Raw genomic sequence first — 24,729 nt, 5'->3', positions numbered from 1 at the left:
CTCTTTATTTTTCTTTCAGATGCTGTAGAGAAAGCGTACAGAAGAAGAAAATTGAAAGTTGAGTATAGTTTACTTTACATAGGCCCCTACCCTGTCATTTAAACAATTTAACTAATTCATACTCTTTATTTTTCTTTCAGATGCTGTAGAGAAAGCGTACAGAAGAAGAAAATTGAAAGTTGAGTTTAGTTTACTTTACATAGGCCCCTACCCTGTCATTTAAACAATTTTACTAATTCATACTCTTTATTTTTCTTTCAGACATTATTATATAATTTAGGGTCTGACATTTATGATTTAATTACTGTATTTTGTTAAATTTTGCTGAATCAATTATTAATTAAAATAACTTAATTGGACAAAGAATTAATTTTACAATTTAGTTTGATATATAAAGAAGTTGAAGTTAAAGAAATGTCTCCCCATACTTATTTTTATTCATTCCCTAGGCTAGATCTCTTTAGCTTACCTGGTTCAATTACATGTATAGCAAAAAGGTGAACTTTTGCCATCATTTTGTATACATTATAGAAGTAAGATGTGTTACATTGTACATAATTGCCAGTGACTCAACTGTCCACCAGAGCTCACATGAATTGGAAGTAGGCAATTATAGCTACACAACTATAAAACCTTCAACAATGAGAAAATTTTATATCCAACATGAAAAATACCAAACAATTCAAATAAAGACATCAAAGACATAATAAATAATAAAACAATTTATGAAGAAAATATGACAGATATAAACAAACAACCACTGAACTACAGGCTCTTTATTATCAGTATCTGTTCGTCATATTAATATCTGTAATATTATATCTGTTAACATTTCATTAAAATATCCATTAACTCACACCCCTATTCAAATTGAAACCAAACTTCATAACAATATTTACTAAACTGTTAATTTATCATTGCATCATGTAATACCTTTTATATTAATTCTTGCAGGACATGCAACTTTTATTGGAAAGGAGACAGGAAATGTGCTGTCATTCGATTTAAGAAGCAAGACATGTAAGATTTGTGAGTTCCATCAAAACAGAAAAGAGACAGTTCCGGAGCATCAGTGTCATTTGAATTGGCATGGGTCTAGTAAATCCATGGAGGCAGATATGGCAGTGTCCATGGTCCACAGATAAAAAGATGATGTATGTGAAATGAATGGTATGCTTCATATTCAATAAAAGAATTTTGAAATACAATTTCATTAAATGAATTCCCAAAAATGAATTGAAAATATCATATAAAGGGAAATAACTCTTATTTCAAATTGCTTTCAAATTAGAAAGGTGATTATTTTGTGATTTTTACAGGAAACTTTGATTTTGTTCTTATGTATACACTTTTATAACATAAAATCTAGTTGTTAATGCTATAACATGACCAATGTCATGTACAAGTCCAGTTTATATTTATCTAAGTTGCTTTATTTACATTAGCTACATGTAATTAAATAGGGCAGAATATAACAGCTATCACTATTTTCCAAATAAAGAAATATGCTTGCCGTTGTATATCTTGACCGCTCTTGTGTTGGCTTTTTGTAGGTTTATAATTATTATTCAATCTTCATTTCAGTCATACATGCTGATAATGATGCAGCAACATCAGCCAGACTTGGAGGTTGAGTTTGGAAACATACAGAAAAAAGATGACCAGAACCATATGAAGAAGGGGTTATCAACATCTTGTATGATATTTCAAAGAGGTCTTTTTACAAATTAATTTAAGTGTTACAAGTATGTCCATGACCAGGCTTAATGTGCCTAATGCCATGTGAAGAAGGGGTTATCAACAAGCTTGTATAATATTTCAAAGAGGTATTTTTACAAATTAATTTTAGTGTTACAAGTATGTCCATGACATGGCTTAATCCCATTCTTTACTAAATTAAAGCATACTTATAGATCTTATTATATTGATCTGTGAAGACTACTAACTCTAAAAAAACCATTTCAATGAAATTTCAATTTTGTGTTGTTCAGACATATAAAGGTCTTTGTGTTGATTGAATTCACAAACATTACATGTACATTGAAAACTGAAAGAACTATTAGTATATATGTATACATGTATGAGTAATCTTCATGGCCTAAATTATGGAACATAACCAAATAGTTTTTAGTGAGGCTATATAAAGTTTAGAACAGAAAGGTAGACATTAAAAAAATAGAAACTAGGACCTTTTTTTTATAATTGAAAGGCAGATATATTAAGGTGTTTTATGTAAGGGATGTGACAATATAGATGACACTAAGATTGGACTGCAAAGAATTGTACCACATATGTTTGGATCACATGAAAATTGTAAAGATGCTGACTGGTGGAGGTATCATCAAGATCCAGAAAAATGTATGTAAGATCTTTTATACTGGTAATGACAATATATTATTTTCTGTATTGTCTTATTTCTCAAAGAAATAACAGATATAAGAAGATGTGGTATGAGTGCCATTGACACATCTCTTCCATCCAAGTCACATTTTGTAAAAAGAAACCAATTATACATATATATCAATCCTAAAATCCCAAAAATTAATTCTTTTATACAATGTATGCAGAATCTAACCGTGTATTAAGTTTTTGGAATTATGGCAGGGTTTTTAAATTGGTCAACATTGAGGTCCAATGGGTCAAAAATTAAACTTTTGATTTAAAAAAAAAGAAATATCTGGGGGTCTTTTATATGCTGAACATAACCATGTATTTAGATTTTTGATTTTAGGTCAGACCTCTGTGGTCGTATCAAGCTGCACCTTTTTTTTCTAAGAACTCCCCTTTTTTCTTAACACCTCCTGCCCCTTTTTTATAATTTCGGCCCATTTACATAATTATTGAGCATATATACTAACACTAAAGTTTCAGGCTAAGTATTTTGTGAAAATTAAAATTCGATAAACTTTATTTTCATTTCATTCATTTCCATTTCAGGTATAAAAGTTTACCAAATAAACTGCTCAAGTCTGAAGGATTAAAGGTTGAATTGAATAATTTAGTGCAAAGAAATGATTGGTAGGAGTAAATCTTTAAATGATCTTGGATCTACACAGTCAAATGACAGCTTTAACCAGCTTGTATCTGTAAAAGCACCCAAATCAAGGTAATTTATATGTGGTATTTGCATGTCAGTCCACATTCTATAGCAACAATGAATATAAGTATAAAAAATATGTGGTATGATTACCAATAAGACAACTCTCTACAAGAGACCAAATGACACAGAAATTAACAGCTATGGGTCACAGTAAGGCCTTTAACAATGAGCAATTCTCATATGACATATCGGTAGGTAATTAGCTATAAAAGGCCCCAATTCACAAATTTATGTTTAGATATAAGAATATGTGGTAATAGTGCCGATGAGACACCTCTTCCATCCAAGTCACAATTTGTAAAAAGAAACAAATTATACATATGTCAAAGTACAACATTCAACACAATTTAAACAAGAAAACTAAAGGCCAAAGTAATGTAAAAAATTAGGGAAATACAATATGTTACATTGCAACAACTGACAGCTAGTTCAAAGCCAATAACAACAAAAGAACCTGCATGCATGTAAAACCTAATTTTCTTGTCAGACCGGTTGCAGTTTATTAGTTTTAAATGAAAAGATAAATATTGACATTGTCTGTTTTTAGGAACCAAACAACAGTTTGCACTGGTTGGATCAGTTATAATTAAGTGAGTATTGCTCTAAATTATAACAATCATTGGTTTTCACTACTTTAAAACATTTTTTTTTATATTTCACTGTTGTAGTTAAAACATCCATATCTTAATTGTAACTTAATACTTTCTTCTTTTTCTTTAGTGAATCTTAAACAATGTAATTTTTTCGGGATTCATATTATAGAAAAATCAAAATTGACCTTCAGATATCATCCAAAGTCACCTTTGCCTTACATTGTGCTTCATCGTTAGCATACATGTCTGGAGCTGGCATTTCAGCTAACTGCTAGTAGTCTGTTGTAATTTATGTATTATTGTTGTTTTGTTTATTTTCTTTTGTTACATCTTCTGACGTCAGACTCGAACTTCCCTTAAACTGAATTTTAATGTGCTTATTGTTATGCATTTATTTTTCTACATTGGCTAGAGGTATAGGGGAGGGTTGAGATCTCATAAACATGTTTAAACCCATCGCATTTTTGCACCTGTCCCAAGTCAGGAGCCTCTGAACTTTGTTAGTCTTGTTTGATTTTAATTTTAGTTTTTTGTGTATAATTTGGAGTTTTGTATGACGTCCATTTTCCCTGAACTAGTATATATATTTGTTTTGAAGCCAGCTGAAGGAAGTCTCCAGGTGCAAAAAATTTACTCTGCTTAAAGACCTTTTGGTGACCTTCTGCTGTTTTCTATTCTATTATGGTTGGGTTGTTGTCTCTTTGACACATTCCCCATTTCTTCTCTCAATTTTATTCTTGACATCTCATTTCATATTTCCAGCTATATGTATTAGAAGATATATCAGGAGAGAGTATGTACTTGGTCAGTATGCATATATCCTACTGTTATGAGGATGGACAGCCGTGTTATATGGTCACTACAGTGTTTGACAATACCAGTTTTTACCTAAAGATCTGTGTGAATGGAAAACGGACTACCATATTCCATTTAGTAAGTTAAGTTTTCAGACTAAGGTATCAAAACATTAATAATTGGTTAAGATTATTAAAAGGTCCACATGCCAAATATTTCTTTCAAATCAACGTTTCTAATGATCCTAGGAAATATTCGGTAAATTATATACATTAAGTACTAGTTCATTATTATTCGTTGGATACCAATTTTCGTGTGTTTTGTGGATACTCAATTGTTCAACAAATAAAGTATTTTCAATAAGGTGTATAGAGGGATTGGCTTAACCAAAAAATCAAATATCCAAGGAAAAGCAAGTTTTAGCAATCCACAAAAATTGATACCTGTGAAAATAAATGGATCCACAGTATAAAGTGTTATTCAAATCAGTATTATTTAACTTAAACTTCCACAAGCTAATAACAGCTTCAGATTGTTACAGTTAAAGTAGACATATTTTTTTTACCACTTACCTTTTCATTTCCTTACAGATTTCTCATTTGAAACTTGGCAAGGAGATCAAGGATTGACCATAAATGACCCGTTACCCCTGTGGGCAGAATATTTTTATAAACAGACTGGTCTTTCTCCTTATTTACAAGATAGTCAGTGCAGTAGAAACAGTGCTTTACCAGATAGTCAGTCTAAGTACAGTAGAAACAGTGCTTTACAAGATAGTCAGTCTCAGTACAGTATAAACTGTGCATTACATGTCAAGTTAGTCAGTCTCAGTACAGTAGAAACTGTGCATTACATGTCAAGTTAGTCAGTCTCAGTACAGTAGAAACAGTGTCTTACAAGATATAGTCAGTCTCAGTACAGTAGAAACAGTGTCTTACAAGATATAGTCAGTCTCAGTACAGTAGAAACAGTGTCTTACAAGATATAGTCAGTCTCAGTACAGTAGAAACAGTGTCTTACAAGATATAGTCAGTCTCAGTACAGTAGAAACAGTGTCTTACAAGATATAGTCAGTCTCAGTACAGTATAAACTGTGCATTACATGTCAAGTTAGTCAGTCTCAGTACAGTAGAAACTGTGCATTACATGTCAAGTTAGTCAGTCTCAGTACAGTAGAAACAGTGTCTTACAAGATATAGTCAGTCTCAGTACAGTAGAAACAGTGTCTTACAAGATATAGTCAGTCTCAGTACAGTAGAAACAGTGTCTTACAAGATAGTCAGTCTCAGTACAGTAGAAACAGTGTCTTACAAGATAGTCAGTCTCAGTACAGTAGAAACAGTGTCTTACAAGATATAGTCAGTCTCAGTACAGTAGAAACAGTGCTTTACAAGATAGTCAGTCTCAGTACAGTATAAACTGTGCATTACATGTCAAGTTAGTCAGTCTCAGTACAGTAGAAACTGTGCATTACATGTCAAGTTAGTCAGTCTCAGTACAGTAGAAACAGTGTCTTACAAGATATAGTCAGTCTCAGTACAGTAGAAACAGTGTCTTACAAGATATAGTCAGTCTCAGTACAGTAGAAACAGTGTCTTACAAGATATAGTCAGTCTCAGTACAGTAGAAACAGTGTCTTACAAGATATAGTCAGTCTCAGTACAGTATAAACTGTGCATTACATGTCAAGTTAGTCAGTCTCAGTACAGTAGAAACTGTGCATTACATGTCAAGTTAGTCAGTCTCAGTACAGTAGAAACAGTGTCTTACAAGATATAGTCAGTCTCAGTACAGTAGAAACAGTGTCTTACAAGATATAGTCAGTCTCAGTACAGTAGAAACAGTGTCTTACAAGATATCATATAGTCAGTCTCAGTACAGTAGAAACAGTGTCTTACAAGATAGTCAGTCTCAGTACAGTATAAACTGTGCATTACATGTCAAGTTAGTCAGTCTCAGTACAGTAGAAACTGTGCATTACATGTCAAGTTAGTCAGTCTCAGTACAGTAGAAACAGTGTCTTACAAGATATAGTCAGTCTCAGTACAGTAGAAACAGTGTCTTACAAGATATAGTCAGTCTCAGTACAGTAGAAACAGTGTCTTACAAGATAGTCAGTCTCAGTACAGTAGAAACAGTGTCTTACAAGATAGTCAGTCTCAGTACAGTAGAAACAGTGTCTTACAAGATATAGTCAGTCTCAGTACAGTAGAAACAGTGTCTTACAAGATATAGTCAGTCTCAGTACAGTAGAAACAGTGTCTTACAAGATAGTCAGTCTCAGTACAGTAGAAACTGTGCCTTACAAGATAGTCAGTCTCAGTGCAGTAGAAACTGTGCCTTACAAGATAGTCAGTCTTAGTACAGTAGAAACTGTGCCTTACAAGATAGTCAGTCTCAGTACAGTAGAAACATTGTCTTACAAGATAGTCAGTCTCAGTACAGTAGAAACTGTGCCTTACAAGATAGTCAGTCTCAGTACAGTTGAAACAGTGCCTTACAAGATAGTCAGTCTCAGTACAGTAGAAACAGTGCCTTACAAGATAGTCAGTCATTGTTATTTTTATATCCTGCTTGGTTCTTGAAATATATAATAGAAATACTTGTAAACTGTAAATATTAATTAGTGGTATGATTGCCAATGAGACAACTACCCACAAAAAGACCAAAATGACACAAACATTAACAACTATAGGTCACTGTACAGCCTTCAACAATGAGCAAAGCCTGTGTTCGAAAATATTTTTGAAACACAATATTGCTATATGTATAATATTTAATTATCCTATATTTTTCTTGCAGACTTATATAAAATATCATTCATACAATAACATTATGAAACAAGTTTATTTCTACAAGCTTTGATATATGGGAGATAACTCAATTTTATATGTGATAATTGTTGATTGATCAAAGTTTTGAAATGTTGTGTTTTCATGTTATATGATTTACTTATTTCTAGAATACATTGATATCATTTAAAAAAATTACAGCAATTTGTATCTTATATACCGGTATGGGATTCACATTTGCATGGTTGCAGTTCCTGTACAGGTTAATTACTTGATCACTGAAGTAAGTTGCTTTTGCATTAGTTCAATTTACACATTGAGATGTTTCTTTCAGATTACAATTGAGGATGAAGATATTTTTTATATTAGGCCATCTGATATAATCAATTTGCAGCTATGAAAAGTTAAAATTGCCGAACAAATGCAATGATATATATTTGTCTGTCTGTCAAACCCTCCATATGTCTTGTAATGGCAACTCCTCTTTAACAAATGGGCAGATAGGTTTAATATTTACAAAGTTGCTGTGAGTACACAACCTGAGCACATGTATGACGATAAATAATGATGGTTAAAAATATTTTAATGGAGATAATTGAACTATTCTGAGTTTAATATTGCAATATTTGTCAACACTGGACTTGTAAACACAACTCCTCATAAATTGCATGATCGTTATTGATGAAACATTACTTATAATGTTACAATAAGCAATTGAGAATGTGCACAATGGAAAATAATTGTGGTTTTAAAATATTTCAAGGGAGATAATTGAATTAACTTAATCTTTAATGCAATATGTTGCAACAGGTCTTAATGTAAGATCATTATGTGACAACCCTCTTTAATGGCTTGAATGAAATTGATCAACTTTTTACAGTTGCAGGACACAATCATGGAATAATTATTATTAACTGTTTAAGTCCCTTTATAAATTTCAAAAGCATTGAATTTGTGTTCTCTGACAAATTCTTATAATTTTGTTTGCCGTGTAGCAGTGATCCTTCCCTCCCCCTCCCCCACCACACAATTTTTAAAAATCATATCTTTTGCTTTAACATTTCTGATACAGGTATCCAAAAGAATCAAATTTCATATCACACTAGAACAAAGGGATAAAGCAGGGAAAAGACATCAAATCTCTTATGGCCAACAACTCAAAAGACAAAGATTATTTGTTGGTGACCATGTGCGCAATGGAGTCAATGGTGAAAGTTGGAAAGTTTATTTTTTATACATTACTTTTATTCTCAAAAGTTGTAATAACCAGCATGCCTTGCAATATTTTGCATTTCCTCAGTAATGGCAAGAGTATGAGAAGGATTTAAAAAAAAAACATAATACAAATATAAATAATGTGAAGCAACTAATATAAGATTCATGATATTGCTCATTATCTTCCAGAATACTTTAATAATCTTTACCATATAATGGCCAAATAAAATCTATCAAAGAATCTATAACCAGAACTACAAAGATTTTGTAGTCTTGCTTTATGTAAACATGCATTTTATTATACATGTACCCTAAATATTAAGGAGAGATACATATTGATGTGTAAGTTTGTTCATCTGTACATTTGTCTGTTTGTCCGTAAAAACAGTCCGTAAAAACATGTTTTTATGCTACATAGCTAAAAATAAAAATGTGAGAAAAAAAATCTGGCTATTCTATAAAATTCCACATAGTATAAACAATTTTTAATAACACAGAGTTCAGATTTTTTCTTTATATTTTAAAAGTGAAGGGAAAGTGATGCATGATTCCTATTTGAAAAAAGATGTTATTGTTACTTCACAGCTGGGTAAAGGGTTGATGGACAATACAATTGCAGGAGAGTTTTGTCACAGTACTAGGTGCTGCAGCTAAAGAAAATTGCAGATTTTATAAGGTGAGAAATATTATACAATGATCATGATAAATATATAACATTACTGTCAATGCTTTAGACATTACCAAATGATGTTTTTATACTGCAACTAAACACATTGATAGCTATTCAAATTTTAACATACTCTTTTCAGACTTTTTTTCATCTCAAATGAACCCATAATGGTGGGAAATGTGGCTCTGATGAAATCAACATTGCACAAAATATTAATTTCTTACTATAATCAGGAAACAACACCACATTTACATGTAGTTGCAGTTAGAAGTATGCCAAAGAAATATTGTGTATTTTTATGTCCCCACTTTTATAGCGCAGAGGGCATTAAGTTTCATTATTATACCTTACATATATTTCAAACAATTATATATATTGGGTGAAACTTTATCACGTGACATGGAATAGTTCGGTTTATTTTCATTCAATTGCAAGGAAGGACCAATAACCCTAAAAATTAACACCAGCCGCAGATGAGGAAATAAGGCATTGGACATGAATAGAGCTGAGAGTGCCAGTAACCAAAGATATCTCTTATAAACAGTCCTTTTCAGGGCCATCAATATTTTACAAAAAGATTCTACTTTTGTTGTAAATTCAAGAAAGTTTGAATTTTATTGGTGTCACTTTACATGCTTTAGCTGTTCTAGAATTACAACTTACAATTTAAAAATATTAAAAATTGTTGAATTTCAAATTTTTGTTTTATAACTTTAGTTTTATTGCCTCAACCTAATGGTATGAAAGAACTTTCAAGATTGGTCTGTTAATATTGTAGTGTGTTCTATATCAAACATTTTTTAGAGGTGAGACTCTAATAAACTTTTTGTTGTTGTTGTTGTTTGTCCTTTCTGAATTGTTTCAATTTTTAGTATAGAGGTAATTTTTGTTAGCAGAGGTGATCCAAGAACGAAGGAAAAGACTGAGAGAATATTGCAGGAGGTACCCACCACATTCTACTAACCATTGCATCAAAAGAAAGAAAAAGGCTGATGAGCTAAATAATACGGTTTATCGCTTTTATAAGATAAACCAATTTAATTAAAGAGAAATGATTATTGCCTCATTCGAATCCGGTTCTTGTTTCCTGCCATTCAACGTCACATGACTCGTCAGCATTACATTGCACTAGCCAATCTTGCAGATATGTAAAAGTTTCAAAAAATGCAATCGTAAAAAATCTTTGACATCCGCATATCATATCCTAATATTTTGAAATGAAACTATCGTAGAGGCAAGACAATTCTCCAAGAAAGGATTTTCATTTGCAAGGGTCAGCAAACGACGATATTAAAAGGTAAACCGAACTGTCACCACACGATCCGATGCCATCAACACGAGGAACACATCCAGCTTCTTTCGACATGTTTATGTTTGTGAGATTATTAGAACAATTTAATAATGTATCTTCGCCATAAAAGTTATACAATGCTCGAATGACAGGGACAGCTTCCAATTTGTCAGTGGCTCATTGACCGGTGACCAATTTAATGGCAGAACAAAATCTTCACACCAGGAGCCCCCGTTTAGAATTCCACACAGCACACGATGCACTTGTAAGGAAAACACGATTTAAAAGAAGGAGAACTACTGATCCAAAGAATTCACTACCTGATTGCAGCGGTTTGCATATTTCGTCAAGCTTTAACCTCGGTATGTTGAATTTATATATATAAGAAAAAAATGGATGTTTTGTGGTGTATAATTATTCTAATTGATATTTATCTCATTAGGAATAAGATAATCTGATGGTGATAAGATAAGATTACTGAAAGGATTATTTATTATTATAATTTGATGTCATATATCTAATTCGTGGCCTTTTTTACATGTCTGCTTTAATGTACATAAATTATATAACCATGCAGTGGTTTTGAAGACGCACCTAGCGCTATTACACACAAGTACACACGAGGGCAATAAGTGCAAATTCCTCATCCTTATTTACGTTATAGATTCTTCCACTATTGTACACAATTTTACACTATGTGTTAGATGGCTCAGCTGACGTGTAATAGATGAAATACACTATATATATATGAGAGTTGGAAGACAAATTTTGTGGCGGATGACGCGATAGCTTTAGATTAAATCCATCAGAGTCGATGGCTTAGATTAAAATATTTACAAGTGGAAATCTTTTGAACATGTACAGTCTTAAAAATATTTCCTAAACTGTTTGATACACTTAAATCGGCATTACTGTATATAAAAAAAAAAAAATGTACATAAATTATGCCTACTGTTTTCTCGTTTGACTTGTTTAACATTTTTCTTTTTGGTTTTTAATTACTCTTTAATGCAGTATCATGGGCTCTGCTCATTGTCGAATGCAGTACAATGACTTGGTTAAATGCAGTATGGGCACTGCTCATTGTTGTAGGCAGAAAACTGACTAAATGTTATTAATGCGACTTGGGCTCTGCTCATTGTTGACGGCAGTACACTGACTTATTGATATTAATGCAGTATGGGCCCTGCTCATAAATGAAGGCAGAAAAGTGACTAATTATAGTTAATGTGGCATGGGCTCTGCTCATAAATGAAGGCAGAAAAGTGACTGCTAATAATTATAGTTATGTGGCATGGGCTCTGCTCATTGTTGAAGGCAGTAAAATGACTTTTTGTTATTATTTTATTTGCCGTTTGTTCTACTGTGAAGACGATTGTCTAATTGAATGATACCAATTCTATTTACACGAGTGAGCTTCTCACTCTCAGTTACATGTATATATTTATTCTTTTCAATTTGCGTTTATTTTCTTGTTAGCTTGCTTGTTTTAATTGTTGCATGTTTGCCTAGCTATTTACATTATGCATGTGTTCCTGTTGTAAAATATGCTTATATTAAATTTGATATTTGATTTTGATATGAAATATCACGTCAGTTGAACTCGTGAGAGATTTGCAGAGCTCATGTTTACGTTGTTGAATCCTACATACCAAGCCCGACCCTAAATTTTCTGACTTGCGTAAATATAGTTCATATAGTGATACAAGCAAATATAGTTATACAAGCAATAAGCTGTATAGGTTTCAAATAGCTTACTTATGCTAATGGAAAGGACAATTAGTTTACCAACAAGTCAACTTAGAGCAACTAAGAGAATTATGTGCACTATTCACACAATTATCAAATTACTTTATAACTCACGAAGCAGCAGACAGAGCATGGTACACAACATCCTCTATACTTTGAAGTGCGATAATGTTATTGTATATATACACATGATACATGTACATGTATTGTTTAGATTATTTTTGATTGTCTTATCTAACTCAGATATGTGAACATTGATGTTTTAATACGTTTGTATTTTACTATCATATTTATTTTACATGTCGGCACGAACTATGGGCTTCCCCACATCTATTTTTAGAAACAAAACAAATATGCGGTATATAAGTTACTATTAAGGACTTTTACAGACGAACACGCATATTATCCAGATGGGAAACTCGTGAATTTTTAAATTTATTTCAAATACTCTTGATCTATTTCCTTCTATCAAAAGGAACATTTAGCATTCTTATCTATTTACAAAGCTGAAGGACACAATCTTTTTAATTCTAGTCGGAATAAATCAACTATCCATTAAAGTAATACCATGGAATTTTACTCTAGCACCTCGTTCTTTTAGGTCACAAATATATTCGACCAAAACTTTTCAAGATAGAACTTTCCAAAAACATGTATTCGAATTTTTAAGTACTACTAGGAATGCATGGGGTAGCCAATTTAGTACAGGAAACGCCTAGTTATTTTAGGTCACCAAATATATACGACGTAAAACTATTCAAGTTTGAACTTTCCAAAAAAGCGGCACATACTGCTTAGCTGTATCCGAATTTTAAGTACTACTAGGAATGCATGTGATTGCCAATTTAGTCATGTTAGTACAGGATATGTGGTACTTTCTATGTATTGACTGAAATGATTTTTTTTTTTTTTTGTGTACGTTCTACTCCATTGGTTTCTAAAATATTGGTCACGTTACTTGTTTAAAATTAATATATAGATTAGCCTATACAAATGTACACGACTTTGAAGGAGTGCCTAGGATAGCACTTATTATATATACAGGTAATGTATTTTCGTAAACTTTGTAGAGGATAATAAAATGGAAAATGGAAAACTAATATTAGTGCATATTACAGATTAACAAAGCAATTGAGTAGATTCATGGCATACCACCATCTTGCATTGTACTTTTGCAGTGACCAATCAGTCTAGTTATTACCCAAATCTCCGAATGTGTACACAGATCAGTGACACAGATGTTCAGTTTTATTGATTATACTGTTTATTTTTATGAAGAAACTTCCTGATTTATCGCATTATATCTCTTAGAAATATTTAACAATTTCCGATTCCAAACATATGTGCTTTAGCATACATTTTGTTCAACTAAGCCGGTTAAGGCGAGATAACTCTTTTAGTAAACCCATTGACAATTCATGATCGGTTTATCAGTGGATGTATTACTGCTAAAATTATGCGTTTTATGATGATAAATATATATATAACATGGATAATACAACGAAAGAAGTGATATCTTCAAAAACAGCACCTTTATAACGAAGCTATTACAAACGGGAAAATATGATTGTCTAAGATTCAAACATATTAACAAAGAATAATGCCTTCTTAGCTAGTTCACCTAAATGGACCTTTAGGTTGTAGGAAAAGGGGGGGGGATTCTGGTGAGTGTGTATAGACACACTCAAGTGGCAAGATTAAGGGGTTATGATCGTTTCCCGTAATTGTACGTCGGATCATATTAGGTTTTTACTTTCCTGCGGTACCGCAGGAAGTTCTGTTGAGACCATCTCATGTCTACCCTGAGTGGCCGGTTCTGAATTGGTACCAGTTCGAGCTTGACTGTTAATGATACATAGTATGGCCTATGTATTCAGTGTTTTATAATATAAAAAATGTTAATCTTTACTCCCCTGAAACCAGGGGGTGATGCGAATAAGACCCGACGTATTTGGGGATCATAACCCTCGTTCTCTTTAGAATTTAACCTGGAGGAACTTGAGCATCCATTGCTACCAATGGTGCACAGATTTGTCAGTTAAAACTAGCATGTCGGCATTCTGTAATCATGTCAGACCTCGTCATTCTAAGTGAACTGTGGCCGTTATTTCCACATTAGTTATTTGTTTGTTATGTTTTTGCCTAAAAATGGATTCTGTGATTAAAGCAGAGTTGTGGGTAAATAAACTTGTACAGGGTAAATCTGAAAATAACGTATGAAAGAATTGTTACTAAACTTGAGTATAAATTATATAGTTTAGTGGTGAAATGTTAGAGGAGCAAGTACAAAAGTACCCATCAAATCACCAGTTCATTCAGCAAGGCAAACATTGATGAAATTAATTCAATGCTGGAAATTCTTCAAATACCAAATTCTAATTAATTTTAATGAAAATAATGTATATTGACACCTTTAAAATCTGTTTTTGTGCTTGCATGCTAATTTTAGACAATTAATTGTGAACATTTATGCCATGAAAATTTGTGACATTATCCAATCAAAATAAATGCAAAATTAAGAAATAAGTCCTTCATGTCATGCTCTATGCTCATTTTAACATGGGTAGGCATTATATTTGTCGATATTTTACACTGAGCATTTGCGAGGTGTAATATGTAGTCAAATATAATGCCTACCCATGTTAAAATGAGCATAAAGCATGACATGAAGGAATTATTTAGATTCTAATAGGACAAATACAGTATTTTTATAGGTCGAAGTGTACGAAACTACTGAAAAATGTTTGGCTGTTCATTACATATCATATTTGATAATATAAAAAAGAAGATGTGGTATGGTTGCCAATGAGACAACTTCACATGAGACCAAAATGACACAGACATTAACAACTATAGGTCACAGTACAGCCTTCAACATTGAGCAGAGCCCATACCCCATAGTCAGCTATAAAAGGCCCCGATTAGATTAAAAAGTACGAGCAGGGTAAATATATGTTGTTTGATGATAATATATTTAACTTGAAAAGAACAGGTACCAACTTGTTCACATGTAAGTGTGGTCATCACTTCTGGACTCTTTTTTTCTGAGTTTTGATATGTACTATATGTTTTTATTATACACCTTTAAATATTGGCTTAATTCAGTATCACTTGCAGTCTGTGCAATCATATTTCTGTTTAGGGGCATTGAGTTTTTGATGAATTTTGTAGTTGCATCAATTTGAAACACAGTTTTCATTTTATTAGATGTAGGAAGATGTGGTATGAGGGCCAATATGATAAGTTATAATGATTAGAGTTTACAGTGTCTTATAACCAAACCTTTAATCAGTAATAATAAAATTGAGTAATTGTTTACAACGAATAATTATTGTTTAACAGGTTTCCAGAGACCAAAAGGAAACAAAAAATGCAGCACAATTTGCAAACTGAAGACAATATAAGATCATGCATGGTGTTCCAACTAAGTACACAACAGGTACAACACATTCTAATGCAAGTTTTTTGTATCAATGGTTCTGATTGGATGGCAGTTAGCGTAAAATTCTCTATCTCCTTGTATATCACTCAGGAAGCTGACATTTTTGAATTACGAAATTTATTGACATGTTATTTTTACAATAATTAGCAAAGCAACTCACCTGTTGCACCAAAAATCTTCTTTTTATCAAATTTTATTACATTTTAAAGTCACTAAGAAGTTAGAAAATTCCCTGTGATGGATGTTTTATGTCATAAAGTGTACCAGGTTAATAATCTATGATGTAACCTAGTTTTGGCCCCCAAAGAAGATCACACCTTTTTGTGGAACATTTAATTAACACTAAAATAATGATTGAAATTGAATTATGTGTGTCACCAGGAAAACAAAATGTGTGCTATAAAACTAATTGATCAGGGGGCTTTACTTCAAGCACATGTTATAACATCCAACCTCTTTTCTAAATAGCTGCCGACGGAAGAACAATGTACAAAAATTTCCACCTGGAATAGAGGTTTGTTGATTATTGAATTTAATGGGGGCAAAAAGAGTGGTATCTGCTCCAAAAAGTTGTGTTGAGACACTATTATTGACAAATTTATAGTCAAGGGGGGATAACTCTAAATAGTTTGACTTTTCAAAAAAATCAATTTCAACAATTGATGACATTTGTCTCTTCAATTATTACATAATATGCTCATTGGTTCTGACTGTAATGAAAGTATTATATATTTAAATTCACAATTGGTATTTATAATTGTAGTGTATGCAAATTTTATACATGTATCTTTTGATATGATTGATTTTAAAACATAAACTGTCACATCTGTGGCCTGCATCATCATAACATGTGTTTGTTTTTATTTTGACTTTAGAGGGCCATAAATTTTATCAGTAATAAATTTATTTCAAAATTGATACATGAAATATTAATTGCAGAGTTAATCCAGCAAGACAAACAGTGGAGGAAATATTCCAGAAGAATTCAGAGTTTTGTTTGTGGAAACCAAACTGAAAATAATGATGGTATGATTTCATGTTAATATGTTGAAATTTAATGAAAAAATATTCAATGTAGTATTTATTTGCACCAGTTATAATTATAGTAATCAGCATGAGGTTTATACAATGCTGAATCAGTAAATGATAATTTAGATCTTGATTGAGACAATGTATGTTTATTCTCTTTATATTATTTCTGTTTTGTGTGCAGTTGGTTAGGTTTTGTTGGTGGATGAAGCTTTATAAGTGCATGGCAATTTAAACATCTGACTTTTATCAACAAACTTGTTTTGTGGGTTTGCTTTACAAATCTTCTATTTAATTTTAAGAATTTTATGATATATATATATAAATATTATATAAATATTATATTAAATTTTGTTCAATATTTTTACATTTGCCACTTTCTGATAGTTTCCATTAAATATAAATGTTTAACAGTTGTTACATTACATTTTAGGTCGCAGCTCTGTTTAATAAGAAGCCATGATGGCATAACTGAAAAATCCAGAGGCAGAACAAAATGGTGAAAAATGAAGAATAGGAGATGTCATTTATTACTTCCATAATGATCAAGTAAGTATCCACTGAAAACAGTTAGGCCAGGATTTTTTAATTTGTTGGTTTACGGATCCGCCGACCCGATTTTGCCGATTTCCAAAATAAAAATAAAATCGAATTTTCAGGCTTTTTTTTATTCTCGTCGACCCTAAGAAATGCATTATCCCTGAAAAATAATTAAAATATCCTTTTTTATGAAATAAAATGCATTAATCACTAACAGAAGTGATGACACTTTCTGTTGTGAAAAATGAAACTTTCAGTTTACGTTTCTAAAAATAGACAAATCAATTATTAATGACCTTGAAATGTTGTTTGCGCAAATAATTTTGCGGAACGAAACCTGTGTTTAAAACCAATTACACAATAAGTTCGTTTCCCTTTTTTGTCACCAGTCCGTAAGATGCATGTTCTTATATAAATAGACTTGTCCAAATGTGGACAGGTGGAAGTTCAAGACATCAAGTTAAAATACTGAATTTTAACAAATCATTTGATATTTTCTTGTTTCATAGATAATAAAAAAAATATCGTCCATTTGGATAAAAAACGGGAATGCATGACAACAGATTATTTAACCTGATATTCTCGATTTTCAAATGGACGAGTCTATTACGTTTGTTGAAACTTATTTTCGTACGACGTTTTTACTTTTTTTTTTCTTTATCAGTTTTCGTGCTTATTATTTTTCACCAAGTTTTGATTAAAAGCTAAGTCAAATAACTGACGTGAATCTGTTTTTCTTGTTTGTGAATTGACGATTTAATTTCGTCTTTGTCAGTGTACCACCCCCCCCCCCTTTTTACGGGAAATTATTAGACAATGTCATGCGATGTTTACAGCTGAGCAATAATAATTATCAAACTAAAATTTAAGAACAATGAAAAAATAGTATGACAAACATATATTAGAAAGGTGAAATATATTTTTATTTTGCATAACAGTTTTCTGTCTTGAAAGATCTTTTTTTTCTTTTTTTTTCCGACCGACCGACCCGACTTTTTCATGGAGTAAATCCGTAAACCAACAAATTAAAAAACCGTGGCCTTATGTGTTTTATTAATTTTTTTATGAAAAAAAATTGAAAAAAATAATCATTTTGATTGTTTAAATTTATATTAAAAAATGACAACAAGACTATTTAGCAGTATGTATAACTATATATAGAAAACTAAAGACTGAGAAAGTCAATCCCCACAACAACCAAAATGAAGTAAAGAGAAAAACAACCTCAGTCTGAAGATACCTGTCCAGGTAGGGTACCACGTCTTCTTGCAGATTCACTCCTTGTGGTGAACTGGCATGTAAAAAATTCAGCTCAGTGCATCATTATTGGTCTAGTACAAAATAGGGTAGTTATTTATATCTGATTATTATCTCTTCATCTCAATTATGCACTTATAACGTTCCACTTGATAACAAAACATTCATCCTTTAATCTATTTGAAAGCGATATATTTATTCAGTTGTAACTTTTGGGTCTTTTTATTTATGTTTTGATTTGACCTAAGCAAGACACAGATAATATGGTATTATCAAATATATTTTGTATTCCATTCTCGATCATATATAAAATAATTGATGCATAATGCCGAAATATATATAACAAAAAATTGCTAAAATAGGTGTTGAAGAGATGGACCCAAAGCAAAGCCAAATCAGAACAAGAAATCAGATTTCAAAAAAAAGAAAAACAGCATAAAAAAATAATGCGCACGAGTTACAACATACAAATAGAATGGAAACATGGAATGTGTCAAAGAGACAACAATTTACCCAACCTAAATGTACATTACAATCCAAGACCACCAATATCTTGCTATTAAATACATAATTATCTACTTTATTGGGTGTTAAGTTTCTCAGCATTCAAAAAGAAAATAATTGCAAAATAAAAATTTATAAATTAAATGTTTAAAGGAAAACCATATGTTGTCACTTTTTTAATTAATGAAATGTCATTAAGTATTGGCATTTGGTTTCAAAATAAAAGTTTTATTTGAGATCATGACAAAATCGATTATCGAACAGTAACTTGTATCTTTTACAAGTTGAATTTATTATACTTAGTCTAAGACAGTAGTTTCTGAGCACATTTTACAAAGTACAGTTTATCTGTTTGAAATGAGATGTACCAATCAGCATTAGTTTTTTCAGAACCCTTTGATATCGTTGAAATCATGCTATGGCAATGTGTTTTACAGACTACCAGAGCCAATCATCCTGCAATTACGCCAAAACAGTATTGGAAAGTCTGATTATATTTGCGTTAAAAGACCATATCATCGATGGGCTTCCAACAGGTTGTATATGACTTTTTTTGGCTAAAACCACTTTTTGACACCAATGGTCTGGGCGGGAGGAAATCTTTGGTATTACAAAATAGAATACAGTTAGCACAATCAGAACGTTTGAAATAAGACATATCACAAAATTGCTAATGTCAGTTGATTGTAAGATTTGCCTCCAAAATGTTTTATGAAAACTTGAAAATCGTTGTATAATGGTTTTGGGAATAAAATAAGTGTACATTTCTTTATTTCTGTTAAAATAATTTAAGTTCTTGGATAATCCAGAAATGTCAATGTTTTTATTTCAGTTCTATTTACAATAATTATTCTATTTCCCATACAACATTTTGGAAGCATGGGTTTTGTCAAAATTTTCAAAGCCTGTTAGTGAGATATTTTGTTCTTGAGAAATTTGTTATTTACAACATTTTGAAAGCCCAGCGATGATATGATAATGGAACTGGAGAGTGGGGTCGCTTCTAGTATTATCAGAAAATTGCTACTTTGCGCTGTATCTCCTTCTCGTGTTGTAGGAAATAAAACAAACAAACAAATCTCAACATTGTCTATGACATTCGAAACTGACCAGTTATGTATTTTGACGAATTCAATTGCATGGGAGGTCGCTCGATAGCGAACACGTACACTGGTTTATAACATCTCGCAAGTGCTACCGTGGAGATCTATTGAACATGGTCATGGACGTCTGTTGAAATCAAATGTATGATCAACAATGATTAACAATGAACAATGATTATCATCGCTAGCATTACTGCTTATTCTTTGGCCTTTCAGTGTGAATATTGACAAATAAATAGAGAAGCTCGTTTCTGCTTAGACCCGAAGAACAGATATTTAACAGGCTGTTAGTTTTCTGGTTTAAATTGTTTTACATTGTCTTATCGGGGCCTTTTATAGCTGACTATGCTGTATGGGCTTTGCTCATTGTTGAAGGCCATACGGTGACCTACAGTTGTTAATGTTTGTGTCATTTTGGTCTTTTGTGGATAGTTGTCTCATTGGCAATAATACTACATCTTTTTTATATTTGGACAATTTTGAGTAAATTATGTATCAGAAAAATGTGTAGTTTATGTTTTCAATTAACCATGATTTACTCTATTCAGAAGCTTTGTGAATAGTTTTACATTCACAAATTTTTATAAGTCCTGTCTACATGTAGCTCCTCTTTTAACTGTCCTATGACGGAAAACCGAAAGTAAAAAATCTGCATAAAAGAGTCCCAAATTTTTTTTCTTGCTTGCACATCGTTTCTTTCTAGCTACAATCAAACAGAGAAATATGGGGTCTAATCTAAATGTAGTGAATCATAACTGATTAAATCAGTACTGAAACAGTACCAACAAAATCAGTCTTTAAACAGTAAAAACAAAATCAGTACTGAAAAGGTACTGACAAAATCAGTCCTTATACAGTACTGACAAAATCAGTACTGAAACAGTACTGATAAAATCAATACTGAAACATTTAATTGATTTCATTGAAAGTATAACACTATAAGTATTTAGTCTTTCCTTTCCTAACAGTACTAGGGTAGAAATGTACCAAAAAAATGTGGATAAATTCTTGGTAGTGTATGCAAGTGGGGGGGGGGGGGGGGGGGGGGATATTCCTACATGGTTGATATTCTGACAGAATTATTTTGATATTTAATTTCAGGCTCCAATTATATGTAAGAGGAAGAAGTGATATATTGTGACAGATTCTGGAATGTTCAACTTTATTTGGAAACTGTTGGATAAGTACGGACAGAATTTACACCAGAAACCAGCATCATCAGATCTTGTCTTGCAATTGGAAACTATAATTTTTATGTAAACTGCTGAAACTTGAGAACCAATCTTCACTATGTGTCTACATGTATATGCAATGTATTGTCAGAATCCATGCACTTGAGAAACTAAAGATTAACTTTAATTTAAAACTGTATGCTTTAGTGTTGTCTAAATCCATAAAAAAAATCCAAGATCACAAAAGGACCTACTTTACCTACCTGTTCCAATGATGAGACCTACTTTACCTACCTGTCCCAATGATGAATACAGATTATTGATTCTTGTAAAAAAGAAACACTCAAGAAAATATTGATATAAAAGTATTGAGAATATAAAACTGATCAGCTAAGGATTGTACATGTACATGATTTATACATGTCAACAATTACTAGTTGACCCTAACCTTGAAGTTATTGCAACAGAAGATTTTAAAGTTTTAATCTTTAGCATTATACCCCAAATATTCACAGAAAAAAGTCCCATAAAATCCTACTTCCAGAAGACTTAAAAAAATCGCCATTTAAAGAGATTTGCATTGAAAAGGGAGACAACTCTGCAAAAAAGGCAGAAATATTAATTAAAAACTTAAACAAAATAATAACTTTACCTCTTCTATTTATCAGAATGTATTGATTCTTAATATCTAAGCCGTCTTTAAAGTATGATAAACAACTCTGAAAGTGTTTTCATATGTTTTATTAAGCTACAATCTAGATTTCATAATTCATTTGTTGACCATTTATTGTATTTTTCAACATGTAAAAAATCTCAAATTTTATAAAAAAAAATAATTAAGCATGTATTCTTCTTTTTGTGGTTTGAAGATTCTTTAAATAAGTAAGATGCTGAAAAAATATAATAGACAGATGTAAACAATACCAAATTTTCAAATTATTTTTTCAAAATGGTTACAAAGCAACAAATTTGCAATTTCTTTAAATGAAAAATGCACAAAAGAAATAAAAATTTCCTTTAACACTTCAGTTTTGTACATTTCATGAGCAGAAGTTACATAATTTAGTAAAATACGATCTTATAACCCCATCAAAGTATTATACTTTACATAAATTTTAAGAAAATCAACCATAAAAAGACTTATTTTTGCAGCGTTATCTCCCCTTCAAATGTTAATTTAAAATTTCTGATTTTGAGTTTTTCTCAATTTAGATTTTATGGGACTTTTTTCTGTGTATATTAAGGGCTTAATGCTATAGATTAGAACATTTTCTGTTGCAATTAGATAAGGGTTAAATCTTAGTTTGACTGGACTAATATTGAAATTAAAGTTCACATAATGTATGCATGTTAACAACTACCAGTATATTGAAATTAACAATATTAATAAATGTCATATGAGGAATAAAAAAAAAAAATGTTTCAAAAGATGAATTTTAAATGAGCTGTTTTAGTTTAATTGTTTTGCTGCCTGTAGTGAAGTTTTCTGCAGATATGATCCATGATATGCAAACTGCAATATATGCAGTTGTCTTTAAGTGCCAGTCTTTGTAAGAATCAGGCAATTTAGGTAAAAATCAAAACATGGGCAGAAAAAACCCACTGAGCTAATCATGCTATTTAATACTAACCATCATCCTGAGTTAAAAATAATTGGTCTTTCGTTTGTGTGTGTCTGGTAATATCAAATAACTTGGTTAGAAAATTGGTTAGAATGATAGCAAATTACAGAGTTATCTCCCCTTTTTCCTTAATTTCTAGTGCATTTCAACCAAATTGTATCTTCTATTACCAGAACAGAAAACGGAAATGAATGTTTTTTTTGTGCATAACTTCTTTTTATGGACTGAAATCAATGTCAAATTGGGTGGGTTTTTTTGGTCATGTTTTCACCACTGCCTGATTCTTAGGCAGACTGGCACTTTTAAATACAAAAGGTAGATAATGAGATTTGTACATTTTGGAAATCACAATACCAAGTGGGAGTTCTGGTATATACACATGCCTTTGCATCATCTTTTATCTCTGACCTAAATGGCCATAATTCACACCATTTGGCATTTGTTGTACATCTATATGCTATTCAGTTTCTATTCCAAAAGTTATACTTTCTGGATATATAAGGAGAAATAAAATATAGTTTTGTTCAATGAGACAGCAACCAAACAAAACACACAAAAGAATTATGTACACGTATTGTCTGCAAAAACTTGTCACTAACTGATATCTTTTTACCCATGGTAAATTTTGAAATTATTGCGTGCATTTATTATTGCAATTTTCAAGAATCAACTAAATTTTTAGTTTAATTATTAGGATAATAAAAAATTCTGCATTAAGGGGGTTCGCGGGTCTAAATCATTTATATAGGATTTCTCTATATTTTTCTATAAATGAACTTTGTCTTATAGTTAATAGAAAAATAAAATAAAAAAGTGGGGTCACCATTCATTTGCGCTCACAATCTGCCTTCGAAAGAAGCATACATTTTTGTAAAAGTGTTTTTTTTCTGTTGAAGTAATAGGAGAAATAAAGTTAATATCAAAATAAAAAAAGAAATTTATTACAGAAATCGCTCAAATTTTACAATAATTTAGTTGAAGTACAGCTTATATGGAAATTATATTAAAAAATATAGGTCACTGATGAGTTGAAAAAGATATTTCAATTTGAAAGCCAAAAAAATGGCATTTTTCCATCAAAAGGAGATAATTTGGAACTTTTTCTATGCTGTATACATTTTAAAAGTCATCTGGGGCCAACACGAATTGATTGTTTTGAATGATTTTTGTACCATATGATAAAGTAACAACTACAAAAGATAACAAATAAAATTTGTAATGAAAAACAAACGTTTAATTTTTTTCTGAAATTTGTATACCCTCGAGCCTCCTTAAGACGCTTATTAATGCAGTTATTGGAATGTGAGTTCTTATTAATGCGATACTCACCCTGTTACATTATTTGCATTTATTAAAACATCATTATAATTTCTGAATTTACAGTATTGATCATAATCATGATAATGATCCAGATGACTTATCATGAAATCAGATAAATATTGTTTTGTAAAATTAGATATGCAATGAAATTGCTACAGATTGCAACTAAGAAATCAACCTCTTTTCAAATTTATGGATAAGTGTTGTTTATCAGATACTGTTAAAAGGCGGTATGTCATTTGTCAATTTCATGTTTTAAAATTTTGTGTTTTTCAAACACCAATGTCAAGTTTAAAAATTTGTGTTTTTCAATTACTATAAGTGCATGTACATATAGAAGTTAAACTATATGTATGCAATGCTTCACAAATGTAAGGAGTACATGTCTGTCTTGCAGTTGTCATTGACCTCATTTGCATGGCTCTTTGGTCAATAGTAATTAAGTCCTCTTTTAATATGTTACAATGTGTAATCAATATGTCAACTATATTTGGTATATAGAATGATTATTAAATATATAAATTCCTTTAATTGA

The 24,729-nt window shown here is 31.4% G+C and overlaps 2 long non-coding RNA genes across 2 annotated transcripts; both read left to right on the top strand.

Moving 5' to 3' along the window:
• The first annotated feature begins 1,814 nt into the window (after positions 1-1,814).
• Positions 1,815-9,165, top strand: LOC134713924 (uncharacterized). Its single transcript, XR_010106426.1, has 4 exons — positions 1,815-3,106; positions 3,648-3,690; positions 7,482-7,563; positions 8,353-9,165. It is a non-coding gene; the product is annotated as an uncharacterized LOC134713924 (long non-coding RNA).
• Positions 9,166-14,367: 5,202 nt separating this feature from the next.
• On the top strand, positions 14,368-16,625 carry LOC134715288 (uncharacterized). Its single transcript, XR_010106649.1, has 3 exons — positions 14,368-14,383; positions 15,548-15,644; positions 16,587-16,625. It is a non-coding gene; the product is annotated as an uncharacterized LOC134715288 (long non-coding RNA).
• The last annotated feature ends 8,104 nt before the right edge of the window (positions 16,626-24,729 follow it).

Source organism: Mytilus trossulus, chromosome 4, assembly GCF_036588685.1.
Source record: "Mytilus trossulus isolate FHL-02 chromosome 4, PNRI_Mtr1.1.1.hap1, whole genome shotgun sequence".
NCBI classification, from domain to species: domain Eukaryota; kingdom Metazoa; phylum Mollusca; class Bivalvia; order Mytilida; family Mytilidae; genus Mytilus; species Mytilus trossulus.
This window is presented reverse-complemented; position numbering and strand designations above follow the sequence as displayed.